The following is a 12971-nucleotide window of genomic DNA, read 5'->3' as shown; positions in this document are numbered from 1 at the left end:
ATAAAGGGACCCCTGACCATTAGGTTCAGTTGTGACCAACTCTGGGGTTGCGGCGCTCATCTCACTTTATTGGCTGAGGGAGCCGGCGTACAGCTTCCGGGTCATGTGGCCAGCAGGACTAAGCCACTTCTGGCGAACCAGAGCAGCACACGGAAATGCCGTTTACCTTCCCGCCGGAGCGGCACCTATTTATCTACTTGCACTTTGACGTGCTTTTGAACTGCTAGGTTGGCAGGAGCAGGGACCAAGCAATGGGAGCTCACCCCAGTGTGGGGATTCAAACCACTGACCTTCTGATTGGCAAATCCTAGGCTCTGTGGTTTAGACCACAGTGCCACCCGCATCCTGATGGTGGAGATACAGAGGGTTTATTTCCTTCTACACTGTGGAACAATATCCTGTTTCCTGCATTTGCAGTTCGAGGGACAAGTATGCTGGACATACGCCCTGCTCTACAGAGGATGGCCCTCTTGTATTCCCATTTTAAAAATAGTAATTTGATATAAAATTAGCAGATGCAATTGGCACACTTTTTGTGTCTCCTTTTTGGTGATATATTTCTTCCTTGGCGATGGCGACAAAGCATGGCATTCAACTAAGTTTTAAGCAGAACAGACCTATTGAAATTAATGAACCTACCTTCGTTATGCTTATTAATTTCAGTGGGCCTACTCTGAACTTAGTTGAATACTGTGGCAAGGAGGCCTAAGCAAAACAGTGACCCACTGTACAAGAAGGGTCAGAAAAACAGTCAAGATATTTATGTGAGCAATTGGGCAGAATATTGGCTTCATGCGTCATCTCATGTCGCCACAAGTAAAAAGAGTTACAGACTTACTTTTAAAAAAGGGGAGGATTAAATTTCAGGGAAAGCCCTGGAATATTATTGAGTAGACTATTGAGTATATTACTGAGTAGACTATTATTGAGGCTCTCCTCACAAAAGGCCCTGTGGCTGTCTCTTTCAAGACCACATAAACACCATGCATTTAAACCACCATTGTACCATTTTAAGATTCCCAGGATGTGTAGCTTATTAAGGATGCTGAGGTTCTTGATCCTCTCATAGAGTAACAATTCCCAGAGTCATTTAACCATCAATGGTTCTTCCCAGGGAACTTTGGGAATTCTATGAGAGGAGTTAACAAACTATGCCTAATAAACTCCAGATCCCAAGATTCTTTTTATATATATATAAAATATTTATTAAAGTTTTCAAAATTAATACATTATAGCAAAAAGAACAGAAAAAACAAAAATACAAAAAATAAAAACAATTTTAAAAAACACACACATATAAATTCCATTTACTTATTTTCTTTTAACTTACTTTCCAGACCTCCTCATACCACCCTTTCTTATATTCCAGTTCAAATTGTTTGATCAGCAAATCCTCACCATTAGGTCTTTTACTTATTTCAGAACCTTATTTTCTACTCTTAAGCATTACAGCTGAAAACCACTTAATTACTGTCCAGCCTCATTCTAGCATTCCTTAATTTTACAATATTTCTGCAAATAGTCTTTAAACTTCTTCCGGTCTTCTTCCGCCGACTCTTTTCCCTGGTCTCGGATTCTGCCGGTCATTTCTGCCAGTCCCATATAGTCGATCATCTTCAGCTGCCATTCTTCCAGATCCCAAGATTCTTTGGTGGAAGCCATGACTGCTGGAGTGGTATTACTGTGCTTTGAATGTAAGATGCAGATATGGCCTTAATTGCCAGTTCTAGAGTTAGAAGTTTCCTTAACCCTTCAAATGCTGTACCTCTCTACCTTTAAGTCAGAGCATGCTAGCTCGCTTCCTGTCTGGGCTTAAACCTCTCCCTCCCTCTCTCTGTCCCCCAACTCAGCAGCTTCATTGTCTCAGTTACAAACAATGAAGTTATTTGTCTTCAAAGAGCCACCGCGTGCTTGTGGATACAGTTTGCATACTAAGCATTTTGGTAATTGATCTTTTTGGCTTTTACTGTGCATTGCAGAAGGTTGTCAACTGCTCCTTTGAAGTTAACTAATGATTGTGCGAGCAAGGCATCTCAGGGAGGAGCTGGGGTCAGATTAGCATTGTCGAAATGCGAGTCCCACATGCAAGCTCTCATATTACCTCACACTGCATTATTTAGGTCAGCTTAGAAGAAAAAGGCCTCTCGCTGTATTCGATGCTGAGTGAAGAAGAGACAGGGAAGTTTATTGTTACCAGACTTCATCTCGTGCCTTTCAAGCTTGGATGCTGCTTCTACTCCCGTACAAATCAGGGCCAAGTGAGCAAAAATTGCAGCGGAAATGTGGTGTGGCCAAAAAAGGGGGAAATGGTCACTTCCAAATAGAAGGCAGAAGCTTTGCATGTACTGATTTAGATTTATAGATGCAAATTTAGAAACAGTGACTATCATTTAAATAGAAATCCATCTCACCACTAGTTGGTCTGTGTGGCTGCTTAGTCTGCTGTCCCGGTGCTAAGTACTGATGTTCAGCTTCAAGGCCCCGTTTCATACTTCTTATAGTTCTTTGTCTCTAAACCAGACTTGGACTGGATAGCCCTTTGAATGGAGGAGGCCTTCTGGCAGAGGACTAAGTTCTGTAAAGTAGGACATCTGATTGTCCTATGAAAAAGCTCTGGGCAGAGAGAGGTGCTTAATCCTGCTGTTGGCTGCCTCCAGCCACCTGGCCTAGGTTCAAAAGTTTTGGCAAAGGTATCTGGGACCCTGCAGGACAAAACAGAGTTGTGAGAATGATTTGTATTGGAGAGAGGGTGGGTGGGTGGGGCAACAGGCAGGGAAAAAATTAAGCACCGGCCTCGTCTTCTACATCACTCCTGAAAATATTTAGCTCCCAAACCAGTTTTTGTTAATAAAAATGGCCGTTGAGGCTATTGCATATGCTTTACAGGTGATGCACAATTTGTCTCTAAAGTAGTCACACATCTGAGTGTCCTTTCAGTGGATGTGGACATGGGATTGCTCTCTTGTGAGCCAAAGTGCTGGGAGAAGCCAACTCTAGATCCCATTAGCATGTCTCTGGTCTCAGCCACGCTTCATGAGATTCTCACATTAAGTCTTGCTTATATGAATGCCAGATTCCCCCAACCCATTTTTTTTTTTTTTATGTTCACAGTGCAATTATAAAGCAGAGAAATGCATGTCGTCAGATGGTCACTTTTCACAACAAACTTGTAAATGGCTTTTTGTTGCAGTAAAGAGATGAGCAAATCAGCCAGTTTCTCACCCGCCCCCCCAGTTTTCCACAAGTCCAGTTTTCCACATTTCCACATCAGTTTGCATTTTTAAAATAAAAAAAAGTCCTCATGAAAATTCACCAGCATTTTAGTGTGAATTTCTTGTAGCATATACCTCTGTATTCAGTTTTGCCAATAGATATATTTCTACAAGACAATTTCTTTCAGTATAACACTTTTTGGGGGATATATTTGGCTAATATGTGCCATTTTTATGCACATGTTACCCCACTATATGCATTTTTGTATACATTACTTTGTTGGTGAATAGAATTGCAAAATTCGGAGAATGTGGATTTCAAAGGATGGCTGTGCTTCAGACCACTTACTGATTCGGAAAGGGCAAATTAGGTAGGTTCCCTATTTCCTTACTGACAGAAACCTGTCTCACACATTACATAAACACATATCCATATTGAATAGATCTCGCTGTTGAGCTAGCCTGGATGATATTTAGTGTAGGAGGGCCCTTGGGCCAGACATCCTTCATGGGCTCCCTTGCCTTGAGTGATTGTACTACCTTCCTTTTAGGATATTTCCGTTCCACCTTAAAAGGGAGCAGGCTATGTGAGTCATACAGCCTGCGTATTTCCTGTTCACAGGATGTTTCTGTTTCGATAGAGCTTGTGTCTCTCTCTCTCTCTCTCTGCGCCAGAACACGCTAGCAGGCAGACATGTTTTTCTTTGTTCTGACCAACGCTGAATAAACTTTCTAAATAATGCTCTCCTGAGTGCAACTTTTGCTGTGCATTATCTGCTGATAAAGCGTGCATCGGTTCTGGAATGTGGAAGCTATTTTCTGGAGCTCATGTCGCTAATTTCTGATACTGTACCTACGGGAGATCGTCCGGAGTCCGGAGTCGGCATGGAGGCAGAGATGGCCTTTGTCTCCCTGGCAGTATCCCAACACTTCCTTCCATTATCACCATCTGCCCCTGCTCCTCTTCTTCCTCATCACTGCTTCCACCTGCCTGCTTTTAAGGTAGAGGACCAGCCAGCAAGCAGACAGTCACATCTATGACTCCTCCTCACCACCGTTTTCTGGGTCAAAGCAAGAGGCAGGTGAAGAAGCAAACAGGTTGCACAGGTGAGCAGGAGGAGCCGGTCCAGAGGCGCTCTTGTCAGTGGCCATTTGGCAGATGTCTGACCATGCTGACCCTTGACTTGGATACTCATCTTTGCATATAATCAGCACTGGCCCATCCATGAGGCAGACTGAGACAGACGCCTCAGGCGGCAGAATCCAAGGGGTGCCTCCAGAGATGTTTTCTCCTCTGCTGCCAGAGAAGCAAGGAGAAGCGGTTGCAGTGGCTTCTAGCGAGATCTTGTGAGAGCCCCACGCAATCTCATGATATCTCACCAGAAGCTACAGTTGTGCAACCCCAGTAAGCAAACTTCAGCAGGGGCAGGAAGGAGAGAGGGCTCTGATTCTATGCTCCCCAGCACACTTTGCTGATATTCAAAGCGACGGGGGGGGGGATCCCCATCTTTTGTTCTCTGAAAGCCTTCAATCTGCAGCGCTAAGCATTATATCAAACCCACCAGCAGGCTAGTTCCTTTTCTTGTTGTATTAGCCAGTCAAGCATTTTGCACTGCTGAATGCCATCTTATTTAACATTTTCTTAAATAGCTTCTAAAGGTCTTAACTCTGTGACAGATGGGCCGTCGAAGGGGCATGTACTGGCCGAGAATAAGCGTGGTACGGTTTGGCAGTGTTTATTGTTGTATTGTAAAATTCTCTTCTTCCCATCATGGCTACCACCAGATTTGCTGTAGACCCACAGCTTGCTCATTTGAGATGGGATTTTGTTTCTTTATTCTGTAGTCTCTAGGTCACAGTTTGGTCATGGACCATTAAGATACTGTCAGCAGGACCAGCCAAACATAGAAGATACTTCAAAATGCTGGACTGGACAATTGAAATAATGTATTAGATATAAGTTGGAGAATTTGAAAAACTGGAAATGCATCATGATTCCTCAAGCTGTTGCAAAGTCTCATATGTGATTTGCAGGTAAAAACACGTTTATATATATATATATATATAGGGATGCGGGTGGCGCTGTGGGTAAAACCTCAGCGCCTAGGACTTGCCGATTGCATGGTCGGCGGTTCGAATCCCCGCGGCGGGGTGCTCTCCCGTCGTTCGGTCCCAGCGCCTGCCAACCTAGCAGTTCGAAAGCACCTCTGGGTGCAAGTAGATAAATAGGGACCGCTTACCAGCGGGAAGGTAAACGGCGTTCCGTGTGCTGCGCTGGCTTGCCAGATGCAGCTTGTCACGCTGGCCACGTGACCCGGAAGTGTCTGCGGACAGTGCTGGCTCCCGGCCTATAGAGTGAGATGGTATTTTTTCGGAAGGCTTCATGGGCATTATATCAGGAGAAGTTTTGCAAAAATAATGTAAGGCAAGGCACTTTTTAGTGCTCCCATTTTACAGCTAAGTGGTTTGAGGCTGAGATAAAAATGGCTTACCTAAAGGAATTTGAGTTTCAGGCTAAGGTTTGAACTTGGTTACCCCAAGCATGTACTGAAGTAGCATCCTGATTTTTCATTTAGGGGTATGAAATTTGGAGACATGGTAGCTCATACACAGGAGACTAACCCTGCCAAATTCCAGATGGGTTGCACTGGGGACTTTTGTGTTAGCCACCCTTAACATTTGCTTTCTCCAGAAATGATTTTCTGTTATTTATAGTCGCTTATTGAATTTTCCAAAAAGAAATAAATGCAGCCAAACAATACAAACTTAATCGTAACTTTTTAAAAAGTGTCTGATATGTAGAAGTAAGGGGGAGGAGTGAAAGCAGGGTGAATAGTTGGTGGTTCAGACAAACTAAATCTATATAATGCAGGCATGTCCAAAGTCCATTTCGGGGGGTAAAATCCTAAAAAAAGCTCAACAACTTCAATCCTAAAACAAGGTTAATAACTTTTGTTGGTCCTTTGGTTGGCCCCCATGGCCCTTCACTACATCAAACCTGGCCTACTTTGAAAAAAGTTTGGACACCACTGAAAAGGAGTCCATATATCAGAGAACTTCCCATCTTTCTTGTGTTTATGGAAGGTCATCTTATCATATGCTGACAGTTGAATCATGTCCTCTGTTCATTGTGTGGTCAGGATGGTGGTGGTAGACTTATCTTCCCAGTATTGAAACATTAGATCATGAGTAGGCAAACTAAGGCCCAGGGGCTGGATCCGGCCCAATTGCCTTCTAAATCTGGCCCATGGACAGTCTGGGAATCAGCGTGTTTTTACATGAGTAGAATGTGTCCTTTTATTTAAAATGCATCTCTGGGTTATTTGTGGGGCATAGGAATTTGTTCATCCCCCCCCCATATAGTCCGGCCCCCCACAAGGTCTGAGGGACAGTGGATTGGCCCCCTGCTGAAAAAGTTTGCTGATCCCCACATTTGATGTTTAGCCACTATGAATATCCTCAGAAACAAGTTAAATTGACCTTCTGACAGGTTCCAAAGGACTAGTATCTGATAAGATAAGATCTAATGAAACCATATTGATGTGGCTGATGACCTCTGACTTCAGCACAGGACTAAATAACAGCATTTGTCAGTGCTAGTTGATTTTTTCCTAGAAAGACAGTGTGGAGACCAAGAAACTCTGAATACAATTGGGTATCAAACCCAAGATAATATCTGTGAAAATCAGCCTGAGAGAGGCCAATGTTTTTTCCATTGTGATTTGTGAACCGGATGCTCATTCTACCCTGAATCCCTCCAGATCTGGTTTAGACTTGTCTCTTAGGGTTTGGTAAAGACATATTACTGGCTTAGGATGTTGTTCAGAAGCCTTTATGTCATCCAAGAATGCAGGGATTTCAAAGGCACTTAGTGCTTCAGGGCCAAAGTAGGCAACAGATGTTTAAATTGCAAATATTGCCAGTTTGCACCTGACGGGAGAGAGTGTACTCCCATCAGATTAGAAAAGGGGAGAAATTTGTTATTTTCCCCTAATCAGTCCATTTCCCCCAAAGAAAGGTTCCCCACTAATTTTTTAGTTTAGGGTCACACCAGAGAGTCTGTTTACCAGGCCTATGTGAATCAAACCACAATTTCTGAGCCAACCTGCTCCATGTCTCACAAGCTAGTCAAGAAAATCACAGCACCTTTCAGGTAAACACAGACAAGCTTCCTGGTGAGAGTCATAGAGTGGGCGGGAAGCAAAATAGTGAGAAAGTATAAAGTCAGAGTAGAGAGGAATGATGTGAACAAGAAGAAAAGCAGCCAGCTGGAGAGAGGGTCAGAGAGCAATTTTTGATGTTTGTTTGACTTCAATGCTGCGGTTATGGGAGAAACAAGACCCTTTTGAGGGTGCTGATGTTGTGAGCCCCTCCATCATAGCCTCATGTTGTAGATATGTGCAGATCAACCATATATCCTAAAGACACCACAGTCTCCATTTCCAAAAGGACAGGTGATGGAAGACCATTTCAGAGCCTGCCTGGTGTCAACTATCTCCTCCATCCACTAGGACATGCTACCACCAACTGCCCTGTGGGAAGAATCCAATGACATTTTCATCACCTTGCCAACAATGGTCCGTATAGTCAAAGCTATGGTTTCCCCAGTAGTGATGTATGAAAGTGAGAGCTGGACCATAAAGAAGGCTGATCGCCGAAGAATTGATGCTTTTGAATTCTGGTGCTGGGGGAGACTCTTGAGAGTCCCATGGACTGCGAGAAGATCAAGCCTATCCATTCTGAAGGAAATCAGCCCTGAGTGCTCATTGGAAAGACAGATCCTGAAGCTGAGGCTCCAATATTTTGGCCACCTCATAAGAAGAGAAGACTCCCTGGAAAAGACCCTGATGTTGGGAAAGATGGAGGGCACAAGGAGAAGGGGATGACAGAGGACGAGATGGTGGGACAGTGTTCTTGAAGCTACCAGCATGAGTTTGACCAAACTGCGGGAGGCAGTGGAAGACAGGAGGGCCTGGCGTGCTCTGGTCCAGGGGGTCACGAAGAGTCGGACACGACTAAACAACAACAATTGTTTGTTGGATCTCACTCACTCACTCACTCACTCACTCACTCACTCACTCACCTACCTTTAAGCTGTCTTGGAATGATTAGTATCACAAAAGGCCAGATAGAAATAATTGCAATAAATAAATGTGAGTTTTAAGGATAATTCTGCTCTGTCTTTCTGCCTCTGGGTCATGGTTCTTTCCTTCAAAGAGCTGCCTTTCTGAACATTTGACAGACTGAATAAACATGCCGGTTAACCTCCAATTTAGAAATGCTCATTCCTTTTCCCAAGCAAGAACTCTGCTGCGTCTCAGTTGCTTCCTTTTGTCTTCATACGGGTGGCTCCCTGGAAAGTGTTTTGGATTTCCGTGGGTGGAATATCCCATCAGGCAACAGAGCTGTTGATGGCATTTACTGTTGGAGTTACCTTCTCTTATGCCTTTTGGCTACGATACATTTCCAAACAAATCCTACTGCGATAGGATTCAAAAAGCAGAGTCGCCCACTTACTAATCCACTAGGGTGATGTGTTTCGGTTGAGATTTTGTCTCCAACTCAACATGGAAGCTATCTGAAAGACCCCATGTAACTGTAGAGTGGGTGGCTCAGAAGTCTTGCTTTTAGAGAACTGAACTGTAACTATGCTTTTGATGGGAAGGTTATAGTAACATAAATATTTAAAAAGAAGTAGATGCTTCCGTTTGTGGGAGGAAATATTTCCCATATCAATCCTCTTCTTTGTTCCCTGGTTAAAATGGGGGGGGGGGACCTACATCTTATTTGTGTGCAACAGAACAGGTTGGGTTGTCTCTGCACTGCTGTAGTAAAAATAACAGGATTAAACAGGGTCTGATTAATTTTAGGACTTTAAATTCTGCTCCTCATTCGCCCCCGCCAACCTGAAAAGTGATTTGTGAAATAACAAAGTATTATAGTCAAGATCTTCTGATCGTTGCCCTTTAAAGTCTCTTTCTCACATGGCCGGGCTTCACAAAAAGCTATTTTACTAGAAGAAATTAGATTTCTGGTTAGTAGGAGCCCTAAATAGACATGAATTACAAGAACGTCCTTTGAAAACTCCATCCAGCACTTTGTTTCATTAAATCCCATGAAGCGACCTTAATTTAGTGGAACACTGAATGGGTTGTTCTTTTAACCTATTAGCACTTTGGCCAGTGCCATAAAGCATATTCATGGATGATTCCATCAAGAAGGACAACAGTGGGATTAATATTATTTCAGGATACAGTAAATGCCACAATGATGAAGCTGTTTAAGATCTGGTGCCCACTGTGTCACACTGAATGCGTTGACATTTACTCTGCTATCATTTCATTTCCAATGCTCCTTCCAAATCAGCCACTGCTAATGCTTCCACATGCGAGTGTATATTGGCCTGGAATAGAGCACCTCAAGGCGGATGAGAGGGAGGGATAAGCTTCCTCTGGAGACTTTGGCCTTTGCTCGCTACGGAAACATCACAAAGCCTTTGTGCTCCCCACATTTTAGACAGCCCCATCGCATCTCCTGAAAGGAAGCTCCGTTCACACGTTCAGCTGGATATGTGTGTCCTTGAAATGTTTAATGATGGACACAGCGGCGTAGCGTGGGTTGTCAGCACCCGGGGCAAGGCAAGTAGTTTGCGCCCCTTAACCCCTAACCTGCCGCCGCTGCCAGCTTCTTCTTGCTGCTGCCTGGGCTGGTCGGGTGTGGTTCTCTCCCGCGCTCAGCGCTGCGCTGGGCGGCCGCTGCACTGTCCCTCCCCCAGATAGTCCCTCCCTCGCTCTCTCTCCGCTCCGCACCGCAACGCACGCCTGGCACCCTCCCCCTCCACAGTGGGCGGCGACCTGGCAGCTCGGATCGGATTTGGACAGCCAGCACTGCAGTGAGAGAGAGTGAGTGAGCCAGGTAGGGGCAGAGAGCTGCGAGTGCGAGCACGCCCCTCCCCAATGTTGCGCCCGGTGCAGATGGCCCCCCCCGCACCCCCCACGCTACGCCACTGGATGGACAAGCACACAGTTAAGGACCCAAATAAGTGCTTCCCATACATCAGAGGTAACCACTGTGGTCACCTCTCCAGATGTTGCTGGATGACAATCTCCACCGCTTGTGATCATTGGCCACGCTGGCAGAGGCTGATGGGAGTCTGTGGCTAAAATCCTATGGTTTAGGAGTTAGGTATAATTTTTGGCTACTTCGTGAACCAATGCATAGAACTCCATCTTCTTAAATGTGATTAATTTTTTAAATACATAACTGCAACATTCCAGAGTGGTTTACAAAATTTTGGGGAGCTGGTTTATACGATATATACGATATACGATATCTTTATTGTCATTGTTCCATACAGAACAATGAAATTGAAAAACTACATAAAACATCCAAAAACCCCTAAAAACTCTGAAACCCCATTTTAAAATACACTATACTATACTATAACCCCCCCTAAAAACTCTGAAACCCCATTTTAAAATACACTATACTATACTATAAAATACACTATACTAAAAAATACACTATACTATAGAGACCCCTTATGCTGTGTTTAGAACCAGAATTGCATTTGCGTAGAAACTGTTTCTCAGGCAGCTAGTCCTGGTCTTTATAACCCTGTACCTTCTTCCAGAAGGCAGAAGCTGAAAGAGATCATTTCCGGGGTGCGTACTATCCTGCGCTATCTCTGCAGCTTTCTTATGGCACCTGACAGCATAGATTTGATCTAAGGTGGGAAGAGTGCACCCAATTATTCTCTCTGCAGTCTTTACAACCCTGGATAGCATTGTTTTTTCCCTGGCCGTGCATCTCCCAAACCACACACACAGACCATAAGTTAATACACTCTCAACAGTACAATGGTTTGGCGTTTTATAAAGATTTATGAAATATAATAAGACCACAGCCAACAACATATCCTGAAAAGCCTAAAGTAACAGAGATGGGTGCCCTCTGAGCTTTCTTGTAAGAGCTCCAGAAATGTTTCTACCTTGGGTGACATCTTGCCTTGCCACAGACCTGCAGGGACCTCAGATGGGGACCTTATGAACTAGGGTTAATCAGGCCATTTAGGTCTTTGAAAGGTTAAAACCAGCGCCTTCAATTGATGGCTGCTCTGTTTCATGTGAGGGACGTGGGTGGCGCTGTGGGTTAAACCACAGAGCTTAGGACTTGCCGATCAGAAGGTCGGCGGTTCGAATCCCCGTGATGGGGTGAGCTCCCATTGCTCGGTCCCAGCTCCTGCCAAACTAGCAGTTCGAAAGCATGTCAAAGTGCAAGTAGATAAATAAGTACCACTCCGGCGGGAAGGTAAACGGGGTTTCCATGCGCTGCTCTGGTTCGCCAGAAGTGGCTTAGTCATGCTGGCCACATACGCTGGCTCCCTCGGCCAATAAAGTAAGATGAGCGCCGCAACCCCAGAGTCGGCAACGACTGGACCTAATGGTCAGGGGTCCCTTTACCTTTACCGTTTCATGTGACCACACTCTATTGAAGGGCGTTGCTTTTGAAACCATGCATGGAGATAATGAAAGTCCATTCAACACCTGGAACTATCACTTGGTGTTTTAGTCACCAAATGATAAACTGCAGGTGTGAACCAGTCCAAACGCCATCTAGTTTTTGGTTTTTTTTTTTTTTTTTTGCCTGTAGCTTAGAGAAAAGCAGACAATGAGGTGTTAAAAATCTATTATAGTCAATGAGAACGTTGCCATATATGTCAGTGGAGTCAAGTCCCCCCCCCCAACAAGTTGCATATTGATTTAATTGAATTTTGGAAAGAAGTTGTGTTCTGACTTGCACACTGCAAGTGATTGATTTCTTAAGCTCTGATCTTTTAAAACACTTGTGCTATTGGCATGTGTTTTGAGGGCCAAGCTTTCAGATTCCACCCAGCCCCCAGCCCGTGACGTGATATTTGCATTGTTGTAGTACCAGTTTTCTTTCATGCTATATCAACTCAATCATCATTGAGCCGAGGCAGCCTCTTTTAAAATAAACATCCCCAAACAATTCCACCAGGCCACTTAATTCATGTTTGAAATGCTAGAACCTCTTAAGCAGATGTCAGAATTTGACGCTGGCTTCCCCCTAAAAAGCGTGAGTCACAAAAATCCTGTCACAGAGTGTCTTTTGGGAGATGGGTGTTGGGTTTTCTTTCTTTCGTTCTTTTTTTATTAACAAAACCATTTCCCAAGGTGATATTCCAGCCTTACCGAGGTGGTGAAAAATGGTTGTGAGAGCCAAACAAAAGCCTTTGTTGCCTTTTCAAGACTTCTAATGCAGCCAATGACTCTTTGACAAGTCTGTGAGTGGGGCCTTTGCAAGGCTGTGAAGGAAGCACACACAGGAAAGTGCGCTACCCCAAGGCAGAGCATTGGTCCTTCTCGCTCACTACTGTCCACACTACAGGTGGGGAACCTCAGGTCTTGGGGCCATATTTGGTCCTCCAAGCTGCTGCATCTGGCTTCCGGGGCCAAGTCACACCCCCTGAGCACTTTTGCTTGGGTGAAATGTGCCATTGAACTCAGTTAATGGCTCTTGCTTGCCTGGACAGAGGATAGAGAGGGATGTGTGAGTGTCTGTAGAAACTATCCTACTGTACAACGATATATTTACATTTGTTTCTCCACTCACGTTGGCTCCAGCAAGTTCTAAATAGCCAAACGTGTTGTCCTAGTCACTGGATGTCCCAAGAGGAGCAGCTCCAGCCAGCACACACTCTTTGAGAGAAATTGTGATTCCACAGAGTGGCAGACT

Source organism: Podarcis erhardii (genome assembly GCF_964252035.2).
Source record: "Podarcis erhardii genome assembly, chromosome: 3".
NCBI lineage: Eukaryota > Metazoa > Chordata > Lepidosauria > Squamata > Lacertidae > Podarcis > Podarcis erhardii.
The sequence above is the reverse complement of the archived record's forward strand: the minus strand, read 5'-3'. Positions refer to the sequence as shown.